The 12,585-nt window shown below is 38.4% G+C and overlaps 1 long non-coding RNA gene across 1 annotated transcript; it reads right to left on the reverse strand.

Annotated features, from left to right (window-relative positions):
* Positions 1-7,273: 7,273 nt before the first annotated feature.
* On the reverse strand, positions 7,274-12,282 carry LOC136711216 (uncharacterized). The gene is made up of 3 exons (XR_010804719.1): positions 12,226-12,282; positions 11,872-11,937; positions 7,274-11,348 (listed from the first exon to the last, which is right to left on the reverse strand). It is a non-coding gene; the product is annotated as an uncharacterized LOC136711216 (long non-coding RNA).
* Between the last annotated feature and the right edge of the window lie 303 nt (positions 12,283-12,585).

A 12,585-nucleotide genomic window follows, 5' to 3' on the forward strand; every position in this document is an offset into this window, starting at 1 on the left:
TGACAGCTCAGAGGGTGATGGGGGGGCAGTTGAGCACCAGAGCACCATGGTGCCCACTCCCCCCCAGAAGAAGGAGGTAGTTATAGTAGGTGACTCAATTCTTAGAGGTGTAGATCACACAGTATGTTCTAGTGACAAGGAGACCCGCATGGTATCTTGCCTGCCTGGTGCTCAGGTTGCAGATCTCCCTAAACTAGTAGACGGGCTACTGGCCAAAGCTGGGGGGAATCCACTGGTCATGGTCCACATTGGAACCAATGACATAGGAAAAGGTAGGACAGAGGTTCTGCAAGACAAATTTAAAGAGTTAGGAACAAAACTAAAGAGCAGAACCTCCACGGAAGTTTTTTCTGAAATACTTCTGGTACCTCCTTATAAAAGGCATCGATATCACATGGACAGTAGTTGACATTCGCACAATCTATAAGGTTTCCAGTATAGGGACAATTCAAAATAATAATAATCTTAATTCCAATTTCAGTACAGCACTCAGCTGTCATCAGCAGCATCATATCTCCTGTGTTACTGAATCAACTTTACTTCCTAGTGTAAATACTCTTCTGTGTGGAGCTGTCAAACTTTCAAAACAATGTGCTTATCTCTTTCCTTTTTATCAAACTTAAATATCTGAGACCATTATAATAATTATTACAGCAGTTCCTTCAACAACATAGTTAATAGTTGTTTGGTAAATGATGGCAGTTATTAATCTTTGTTTCTCAATTCATTTTTTACCAATAAACCATCATTTGAAATTATTTCCATAGTTTCATTAGGAAATTATTCCTATTTTCATTATTATTATTTATTTCGCTAAAATTTCCTTCCAACATTGCCATTGTCTTGATTTGTATCTTACCCATTAATGGACATTCATTGTCTCAATATATGAATGTACTTTTAATAAACCGGTCATCTATAATAATATTTTATATAATTCCATCCTTTTTCTACAAAACTAAACCTTGTAATGACTGCTGTACAAATCTTTGCATAAACATCATCTACTGATCTAAAGCCAATTCTATCACCCAATAGACTTATTATGCTATAAAACCTTTTTTTAACTTGAGAAAATATGTATTATTCATTCATTACAAAGCATTGGCTTTGTTATCACATACAATCTTAGAACTAGTTTTTACACAATTCCCATATACAATTCTACAATACACCATAGTAGCATTATCCAGTGTGTATCCACTTACATCACATTGAAACATCACATATCATTCCACAATTCAGTCATACAGCCAAACAGCACAACTCTCTCAATCCAGTAGTCACTCTATTAAACTATGGAAAGGATAGTTAATTAAATGCACATAGTCCCACCAGACTCTGTATCCTTCAAATGCGCTTAAATTTAAAAGAGGTTGGAGTTGTAGGACTATTCATGTTTCCTTTTAATCTATTTCCATATTGTTTCTTCAGGCCTTTCTCCAATTTTTCCTGAAAGATAAAATTGTTATTTTCAGCACAGTGAGAAATTATTCGTTAATACTCTGTCGGTCTATTCTTGGGCATCGCCACCCTCCTGTTGGAATAAACAGAGTTAGTTAGTTTTATTACTTGTGGGCAGAGAACCTGTGGAATAAATGTGAGAGATATTCATTGTTGCTGGTTCCTGTGAAGACAGATAATAGTAGTTATTTTTCTATTCATCTGTATCAACATCAATATTATTAGCATTAGTAATGTAACTAGTCTCGATTTCCCAGGACATTACTGTTTGTTGACAAGGTTGCTTGTTTTGTAGTAGTACACTTGTATTTAGTTACAAGGCAGCTCTCTTATCTCTCTCTCAGTGGGGAAGCTGAGCTCAGACACTTTCACCGCCCCCCCTTTCTGATTGATAGGGTATTTCTGTTTGTGAAAGGACTATTTCCATACAGTTTCATGACTTTAGGCTTTAAACTATATCTCATTCAATTATTTATTTATTTTACATTGTTATACCTTCAGTAACTTCCTTATTTTCCCTCATATTCCATTCGATCACCATCACAACTCTCATGCTGAAAGTGGCAACACATTCCTTTCACACATATCAAACTCCCTTTTTCCAGCTTCCCAAGCCTTATTAACTCTTAAACCCCTCGTCAACGTCCTCAAACCTTCATCAATATCGCTCAGACCCTCTTAAAACATCGCTCTGTATCCTAACAGCTGTTCTTTCTCCTTTTCCTAATTTCTTACTAGACAATTCAAGTTTGATCAATAATTGATCAATTTGTATTTTTACTATTTATATACATTTCGCTCCATTATTTGAGTTAATGGATTACGATATTTACCTAACAAAATATCTTATAAAATAAGCATTTTAATTGATTTCAATAATGATTCCCAGGTACCTCAGGAAAACAAATTTTCCAAAAATGTGTTCAGTCAATGATTTCCCCAATGAAGAGCCTGCGTGGGCACTAAGACTGTCCGCCTGTGCGGCTCATATCTGTCTTTATTGTGTTAACTTCCTCCTATTGAAGTCCAATCTACACCGATCTACACATGTTCAGATTAACTGTTCCCAAAGCCAGATTGAACTGATCAATAGTTCATATCTTACCTACACAGTGTATTTAGGGATCTATTTCTAGGGGTTTCAAAAACTCTTCATTGTGGAACTCATAGCTACCAAATAATTTCCTGGAGTATCTGGTTATCTATGTATTCATATCTTCACCACATGTTTTACTGTGTCCTCAGATTCTCATTTCAAAAATTAGCTCTAATTCAATTTTCAACATTTTATTTTTATTTCTGGTTTGTAAAACTCATTCTAATTTTTATTATTTTTATTTTTTCCTTTAATTTATTCAATACTAATTTTTGCTCATTTATTCAATGCTTGTAATTTTATATTTCTATAGTATCCTTAAAATTCTTACCCTTTGACTAATTCACTCATCTTAAATCCAAGGTCTAATTTTAACCTTTATTTCAGGTATTTTATGCTAGGCACCAAACATTAAAAAAAAAAAAAAGATTATAGTATGTCACTATACTGTTAACATTCTCCTGCCTGGATTTTACATCAGGCTGTCAGGGCTGCACCTGTGGATTTCAGCCTTTCATTTTCCTTTAATTTGACTTTACAGAATTTGTGCATAATATGATTTTTAACAAACAAATGCTTGTCCTTCTGAGTGTTAGAGGACACCATGACTATTCATTTACTTTTATTATTATTAATCTATTTATTTAGTGTATATTTTATATTGTATTACTATTTATATTACTTATAGACGGGGAGTCTATAGAAGGTACTTTTTATGAGGAGGAGTTACAAAATATTGTAGTGGGGAATGATAGCATAAAGAGTAGAAAAGATTTTAGGGAAAAAAACTGAAAACAGGAAAAAATATGTGCTGGTAAAATGGGTGGGGTGGCCTGAAAAGTTCAATAGCTGGGTTTTGGCTAGTGCGGTGCGGGATATACGGCCGGTATACAAGTGAAAGCTCATGGAGGATCTTTCATTATGGGTCATGAAGATGGAAGAGGGAGGATTCTATGTGACACTGCCTAGTAACATGTCCCTCGACATTTATCCTAACAACACCATTTATAGTTTTATGGTCAAATTTGTAAAACCTATAGAACTGCTGGGGCCCTGGGAGGTGGGGTTGTCAGAAATACAGTACCCCCACACTTGGGCTGTAGTACGCGATGAAGACTCGGTCTTTTCAATTTTGGACGTCGGAATTAAAAAACAGTGGACTTTCACATTACAAGATGGTTATTATGAAAATATTGAAAAATTATTAGAAGAGATGAACAAACAGATCTCTGGAGGGAAACAACCTGTCAGATTACATTACAGTTCGATTAAAAATAAAGTTTACATGGAGTCTGCACCTACGATAAGAATTAAAACCAGTGGTAACCTAGGCCGGATTTTAGGGTTTTACGCCAACAAGGAGGATGAATTTAAGGATATAATAGCTCCATACCCCGCGGATATCCGTGCAAGATTTTACACCCTTTATATGTACACGGACGGACATCATTTCACACCAGAGTGTGGGGGATAGTTACGTCCCCCTTTTAAGAAATGTACATATTAAGGGTAAAAACAACGATGTGGTCACAATTACTTATGACAAGCCACACTACGTACCTGTCTCCAAGACTCATTTTGACAATATTACGATTGAAGTGAAATCGGATCAGAATATTGACATACCCTTCCGTTTTGGTAAGGTTATAAGCAAACTACATTTTCGACCTGTGAAACATTGTGTACACGGCTAAAATGACTATCATGAGGGGTTATGTCGATCCTAAAGACTATGTGAACTATTACAAAATGCAGGCCTGTAACGGTTTGACCGGGTTCGCTGGAGCTAATGTGATGTATGGGAGCGGAATAGGTGGACTCTTTTGAGGACTGAAAAAAAGAGCAACATTTTCTACAGCAAGTAAAACAATTGAGCTTTTTGGTCATGTTCATTCCGACATATTTTTTCAAGAGAAACTGATGCTCAACAGGGTTGATATTAAGATAAAAATGATTCGGAACAAAAATGAATTTTGTCTGATGAGCGATGATGATGAAAAATATAAACTCATTATTTTATCGGCCTCGCTGTTTGATAAAAAGGTGTCTGTTTCACCAGCTGTTAAACTAGGCCACGCTCAGGCTCTAATGACCACTAACGCCAAGTACCCCATTGAAAGAGTCTATATGAAAGTGCACAGCATCGTGGCAGGAACTCGCGTTATGAATCAGGAAAACCTCTTCCTCGGACAGCTCCCAAAACATGTCATTATCGGGCTGGTGGATGATGACGCATTTACAGGGTCATATACAAAGAATGCATTTAATTTTAAACATTATAATGCAGAATTTATAGCTATGTACGTTGATGGCACGCAGGTCCCCGCCAAACCTTTTCAACCCGATTTGAAAATGGTTGCGCGGACATCAGAAGGACCAGCCTCTGCTGATAAACCGTTCTGAATACATCAACGGCTACACTTTGTACGCCTTCAACCTAACCCCAGATGAAGAGTGCGGGCAACATTTCTCCCTGGTGAAAACAGGAAACATGAGACTGGAAATACGTTTTAAGCAACCCCTAGCCGGTACTGTAAATATGGTTGTGTACGCCATGTTTGACAATATTATAGAAGTGAATCAGAGAAGGAATGTGCTCTATGATTATTATTAAACATGAACACCAGAGAGCTCACGGCTGTCATGAACTGTAACCCCCACACTAAGAAGCTGTTTCACGGAGTCTATGCCTGCGATCAGTTACCTGAATTGAAGCTAAAGAACTTACCCGCCATGTTTATAATTTACACCCTGAAACCATGCCTGGGGAGCACTGGCTAGCTATTTATCTGATGGAAGATCATCGCGGTGAATTTTTTGATTCCTACGGAAACCCTCCAGATTTTATTCATTTTCCAGCTACGATCAACAACTTTTTAATAAACAATTGTAAAGAACCGGTTTATAACTGCCGCCAAGTGCAAAGTCTACAGACTACAACCTGCGGTCAACACTGTGTGTTTTTCTTATATCATAGAGCTAAAGGTCTCCACTACACAAGTGTTATGACGCGGTATGGCCCTGATTTAGGAAAAAATAATAAAACTGTGTCCTGGTTTGTTCAAACCTTGTGTCCTAATAATAACTATGTTAAATACCTAACATGTATACAGAATGTCTGTCCTTGTAAAGATTTTAAAAAATGTCATGCGTGTTAAAGAATAGAAACGCTTTAATACAAAAGCATTTTTATTTGACATAATCCAATATAATCATTACATTATAAATGTTATAAATGTTAAAAAAAAAACATTACAGAATAAGAATATATCATAAAAGAAAAAATCATTCCAACTGTAAGTACACATTTATACCATTAATAAGGTGTCCATCTATGTTTTGATGCAGGTTTCGTTCTTTTCTTTCTGGCGAGCGGTTCAACCCAATCACTCTCACCGGCCTTACAGAGGCGGATTTTGTTACGGGTGGTTTGGTTAGGGATTGTTGATTGAGGTATGTTCAGACACGCCATAGGTTGTAGGAAATCTCTCCACCCCGTAGGCCTCCTACTATCCAAAATCTCATAGAACTCGTTACATTCTTGATTAAATCAAACATATGTGATCCTTTAATCACCCGACCTTTAAAAATAAATTCACCTTGGTTATTCCAGGAGGTCACCCGAGGTGTGTTAAACATTTTATGTAGAATATATTTTGCATTTCTTTGACTTCTTACAGGCATGCTTTTCAATACATCTGATAAAACCACATCTGTCTCTACAGGGTCTTCTTCTTCTGTTTCAATAACCGCACTACTTTCAGAAAGCTGCTCTTTCTCTGAAGGTAACATTAAAGTTAGAGTACTCTGGCTTTTTGCAACCTGTTTAACGATACTCAGATATCTTTGTAAGGCGGCTGTATAAAGCTGTATTTTTTCATAAGGGTTTAAATCGCATCGCGACAATATAGACTTCATTTCAGAGTCTAGATTATTTTCCACAGTCTGTCGGAGGGATTCTGGAGGCGGTGGGGGTTTTGTTAGTTTGTCAAGTTGTCCTTGAGGTACCAAAAACATTTTTTGGGTGTATTCCATCACTACTATACAGATCTGGAAGCTAGAAGGTTGGTTAAGAAAGGCAAGGCTATGCTCAAGAGGGGACCGATAAAACCACCTTTCTGGTTAATAGCCTTTCTCTTCTTTTTAACGGATAACTTCTTGATAGTGAGGATCTTTATAACAGACTTTTGTTGTTTTAGTTCACCCAGTTGAAAAGCTGTTAAGGGAATATTACCCCGTAGAACGTTTAAGGCGATTTCACATAAAGTTTCTATCAGATCAGAAGGGGCGGCCAACAACACAGCTTTCCTCTGATGAGGATTACCCTCATATAATATCTTTAAAAGCGGTAGGTTTCTTCTTATCCTAGCCGACATTCTATTTTTTCTTCTCTCTCAGGCCAATCTGGGGGCAGCAAACCCGCTCTGAGTCGATAGTCTTCGGGAGTTTGCGCTTTTAAATCCACTAGCAAGTATCCGTAAGGGTTTTTAGTCAGGTCTTCGAACGATTCCAAAAAGAATTTAGATTGTCTGGGGTACATCTGCCAGGCCAAAGTGTTCACCTGCAGCTTATCTCTAGGATTTTTGAAAAGAATAATATAATTAGCATTTAAATTGATCGTTCGACTCTTTACCTTGAAAAAAAATATTTTGAACTGGATAGATGATGCTCAAATTTCTATGGTTTGTATATTTTGTAAAAGCTTTCTCCACTTCGCTATTGTCACTAGCCGTTTCCATGAGATTGTCTATCACTATTAAATTGCATTTGTCACTGGGTAACAAATCATCGTCGCAAAGTGATGCGGGGACACCTTCCACAAATTTAAGATTTTTAATTTTAACCATTAGCTCATCGTACAGAGGTTGCCAACATGAGTAACACCAAACTATGTTATCGAGAGTTTGTGTTATAGCCGTTGCAGAATTCTCTAAAAGCCTTTAAAGAAAAAAGCTTTTACCAGAATTGGAAGGGCCTGATATAATAGATGAAAAGGGGTGTTGCAGTCTGTTATCGAATCCCCCGTCAATATCCATAGGGTAGCGTATTATAGTCTCTATAGTCTATAGCTCTCTTTCTGGTTTCATCAGTACACCATGAAGGGTAGCCGGAAGCCTCCTGCTTCCCTTTAAGGTGTGTCATGATGTAATAGGCAAAAAGCGTGTCAGATTTTTCAGAGAAATGCCAGACCTCGTACACTTTACCGACACTGTAGCCTTTCTCAATCGCTTTATTAAGCTCCACGCTGCACCACACCCCTGTCAATGACCTCTCATCATCCTCATGCAGACACTCCACCGTCTGGTTTTCAGTTTCAACGCACGTTCTACATAGCGGAAACATCAATTTTCCCGAAGCTCTATAAGGCAAAACTGGCAAAAAAAGCTCACTGGGTGGATACATTGTGACCTTGATTAAGCCAAAGTATTGCTGGAGATCGAGAAAGTTGCTATAAATTATGGTGGGGTGTCCTACGGGGTAAATTTTTGTCTTGTTGACAAAGGGATACAGGCTAGTGAAATCATAGTAATCTATTCTCTCCTCAGCCTTCACCTCGTAATGTAAACAGATTGCGTTAGTGCACCCTCTGAACAAAGCGTCTCTCGGTTCGAGACGTTCGGGAAAATCAAAGGTTTTCATGAACGTTCGTACACTACCGTCCTGCTTTTTCATAGCCGTCCACTCATGTTTCCACATCACTTTCACAGTTAAACCATAGGTGTTTTTTAGAGTCTCGATTCTTTGTAAGAAATCAAAGTGCATATCTCCACAGATTTGACGAGTGACAGGATTAAAAGTGTTTGCGTCAAAGCACTGAGGACAACCGTGGTAAATACAACCGGTAAACTCATAAGCTGTATCATAACCCCATTTTCCTCCGAAAAACCATCCAGAAAGTAGGGACCCATTTTAACCTCGCCATAATTCAAAGCGTGTCTGATCAAGATGTTATGATTGTCAGACATGTATTCCAACCATTGGATGGAGGCTGTAGAAAAACTCTTCTGTCGGCACCTGTAATTGTCCGGAGTTGTAATGGCGATGGTGTTTTTCTGCAAGAAATTGGCTCTTTCTTACAGAGAGAAGCTATTGTCGTACACTGTAAAGGGTCAAGACCTGCTGTCTTAATGACTTCATGCCTGAACCTTACACATGATTCTTTAAGGATCAACACATAATTTCTTCAATAGGCGGCCATGTCCTTTCTGAAATCAAAAATGTCATCCTTAACCGTGTCATACCAGTTGAAGAAGTCCTGCCTTTCCCGAGTCATCATGGATTCAACCCCATAATAACTGAGTGCTGGGTAGGCGCCTCTATAATTCTGTGTTTCGACTGTGTTAAAAAAGTGGCAGAACCAGCCCTTTTCTCGCGTTTCAAACCCCAACGCTTTAGGTAAAGCGCTCAGTTTCATGGGTAAGAAGTTGAGCGAGTCTATGTAATAATGGTTGAAATCATGGTCTGTGAAACACATTATTTTACAGCCCTGCGCGATGATGTCGGGGGTTACACCGCTTTCCACAAAATATTTCATCAAGATATAAGAGTCATACCCCCTAGCATTATGAGCTATGAATGTGTAATCTCGATACTTTGGACAGCGATATTTTTGAAAGAAACCCTCAACACATGACTCACCGGCCCACTCGCGATCCAACATGTCTATACAGTGAATATAATTTGCTATATGAACGCCTCCTTCCTGCCTACACTCAAAGTCATAAAAGACATACTTGTTATGTAGGGGTGCCGGTTTAACAGACTGTATGAAACATTGGTGTTCGGTCTTGGGTGTTAAGTCGGCGTTACAGAGATGACACCTCAGAGCGGCACACTTGTGGGGTTTATCCTCTTTATAGGTGTACTGTCTGTAACACTGGAGACAGAATTTTGTTTTATCGCAAGGGCTGGTGCTTTGACCCGTACCCCCTCTAGGTATTTTGTGTTCGGAAAAACAGAAAGCGGACCGACAGATCCTTAAACGATCCTTACACCGCACTGTGGGAGCTTCACCCTTTCGGCATTGCGGATGGTAACACACATTACAGTAACCGGCGCATTGATGGTTCTTCCTATCGTTAAAACCCTTGTAGCAAAAATCACAGACGTACGAACAACCCAAAAAATCCTTCAAATTTCTAATACCATAGTAATGATTTTCGTGAAGGAAAAGAAACAATGTGTGGGGGTTAAACTCTGAGTGAGTTTGAAATGTGTCAAATACATAATTTATCTCACAACGGTACCAGACTACGATCTTAACACCCGCCACCTCCTCAAATTTGTGGATATCTGAAAAAGTCACCATCTCCTGTTCCGATAGACCCGCTGCCTGATGCATTTGCAAAGCATCATGCAAAACCTGCTCTGCAGCTATATTAGGTTTGAGCAGGCGTACTATAATATACGCAAAGCATGTTTTGTTATTTGTATTACCCTCATTCACTATTTGCCCGAGTTTCTTATGAATTATTTCAGTCTTGAGACAACTTGACAATCTCCTACGAACACCACCCTCAGGGTTACGAACAACATTAATGACCAAGACCAGACTTTCATCGGCCAAGATGGAAGCTTGAGTCTGAAGCAGGTTTTCAATTTTAGATAGAAAAGCCTCAACATCTAACTCATCACCTCTCATTATGGTAAAAACACTGCTAAATAATGAATCCGCTCTCAGCTCCAACTGCACCACATCCTGGGGTTTAACACGTTTGGTAATTCAGTCAAGCATATTTTGTATAATATCATGCATTGTAACAAATATCTCGGCATAATTGTCGCTGTTGAATAATTCTGCAAAGCTAAATCAAAGCTAAAAACAATTTCAAAATTACGGAAGTTTGGTCTGTCTACGTGCTCTACACCCCCATCATTATTATCAGCATCGATATTATGGCAATCCCCACCACCACCAGTATTTGTTCTATCGTTACTCCCCCGAACATCTTCAGCCTCTTTGTTGATATTTTGAACATCGCTAAGCTCGCGACTAAACCCATTGTCAACACCTGCAGCTTCACTGTTCTGACCTCCGCCACAACCCTTTTGTTGTACATTGTTTAAAGCATGCTGAAGACCTTCAAAAGTGTCAACACAATTGTTATTTACAACGTGGTTAGAGGCATACTCAGGAACGTTTTCTGTTGGAGCAGGACTAGTAATAAGTTGGGGTTGTTTTGTTAAATTGTTTGCGTTCGGAAGGGGTAGGTGTTCTAAGGAATCAACCATTTGTAACAAGTCAGAATTTACAGAGGGATACAAGTCTATAGCAGGCGCCGGTCGGTTGTTTATTTCACCCACCCTTTCTAATAGCTCGGGGGTAATCGGTACATTTGCTAAGGCCTCAGGGTCGTTCGTATCAGGATCATTCTCTCTAGGTCTTTTGGACTCCTGCTCGTGAATGTCTGCATCATTGGTCCTTTTATTACTTTCAGACATGTTCAATCCCCGATCCTGTTTATATAGCTTGCTAAGGCATTAATTAAGATTGTTTGACCCTCAATTACCTGTCTTTGGTTATTCAACACTATATGTAGCAACTCACGCAGGTCCGTAGATGCCAACTCAACCTGTAGATTGATAGTCTCCCGCAAGGTTGTAGTTAGATCTTCTTCTTCACTCGATACGACGCTGGCTGGTGATGCAGGCAGCCCAGGGGAGTCCTGGCTCCTAACTTGCGGAGACACCCAGGCGGTTTCTCGGGGTGTTGCTGGTGAATAACTGGGGCTACCTTGCTGTGTAATCAGCCGCAGTAATGAACTGTCTGAAAGAGATCCCGATGAACCTGAAACACATGAGAACGGATACGTTTAATCACAGACGGTAACACACACACACACACACAAAATAATAATAATAATAATAATAATAATAATAATAATAATAATAAAATTAATTAAAAATAAATTAAATAACAATAAAATACATAACAATAATAAAAACATAAATAACATCCTTAAACAAACAATACATTATTATCATAATTCGATTTATGTAGACCTATAGCTTTTAAATGAACTATTATTACACTTATTAATACAATAGTGTTCAGATTATAGTGTTATTTATTATTATTCATAATAAAAATATATAAAAATGTTTAAAAGAATAACTACATCTAGAATGTTGTATTACAATAATAGACAACGTTAATAATTGTCTCAATAAAGCGTGTGCTACGAAAACATTAATAATAACGGTCTAAGTAAGTACATTGTAAAATGACAAGAACCCGGATAATATTATCGTTTCATAAATAATAGTTTTAGATACTCGGTTGTAAAAGCGTATAAACGATGCAAACAGACCGTTTAAATGCAGACGTCTTCTTAGATCTGGCGTTCCTGATTCAAGCTCATCATCACTTTCGGTGTCTTAAACGGAGACATGTATAAACATAAGTTAATACCCTAGGTTAGTCTGGGCGCTGCAGCCAGGTTACTTTCACTTTCAAACGTAGACTACTACAGCCCTTTAAACACTACAGATCCCAGCATGCCTCAGGGCCGGCCTGCGTGCGCATCATTCTGCTCAGATGGCTCGGCGCAGGCCCTCAGCACAGCACGACCTGACAGCGCCAGACAATAGAGCCATTGTGCACACTGTGTACAATATGACCACGGCTCCATCTCTTGGAGTAATGAAATAAAGGTCTCACTCACCCTCGGAACGCGTTCTTTTCCATAAATACTTGACACAGGCCGGTCTGGATAGATCCTCTGATAAAAACACAAAATAATATAAAAATCCGCCCGTATAGATCCATAATTTAACATCACACATCCTGGCGAGATATTTATTACATTACATAAAATGAAAAGTATAACCTACGCAGTTCAGCGTTTGACGTGCTGGGTCGCTAGTCATCTAATGTCGGGAACAAATCTGAAAGTAAATATGATTATATGAAAATAAAAATGTACATACATTCATAACGCGTATAATTAATACGGTCGATACATTATTAAATGAGTCTTACCCGTATTCATTGATTCGCTCGTGTAGAAATCGAGTACATTGTA

The sequence above is a fragment of the Amia ocellicauda genome, chromosome 2 (genome assembly GCF_036373705.1).
Source record: "Amia ocellicauda isolate fAmiCal2 chromosome 2, fAmiCal2.hap1, whole genome shotgun sequence".
In the NCBI taxonomy this organism is placed as follows: domain Eukaryota; kingdom Metazoa; phylum Chordata; class Actinopteri; order Amiiformes; family Amiidae; genus Amia; species Amia ocellicauda.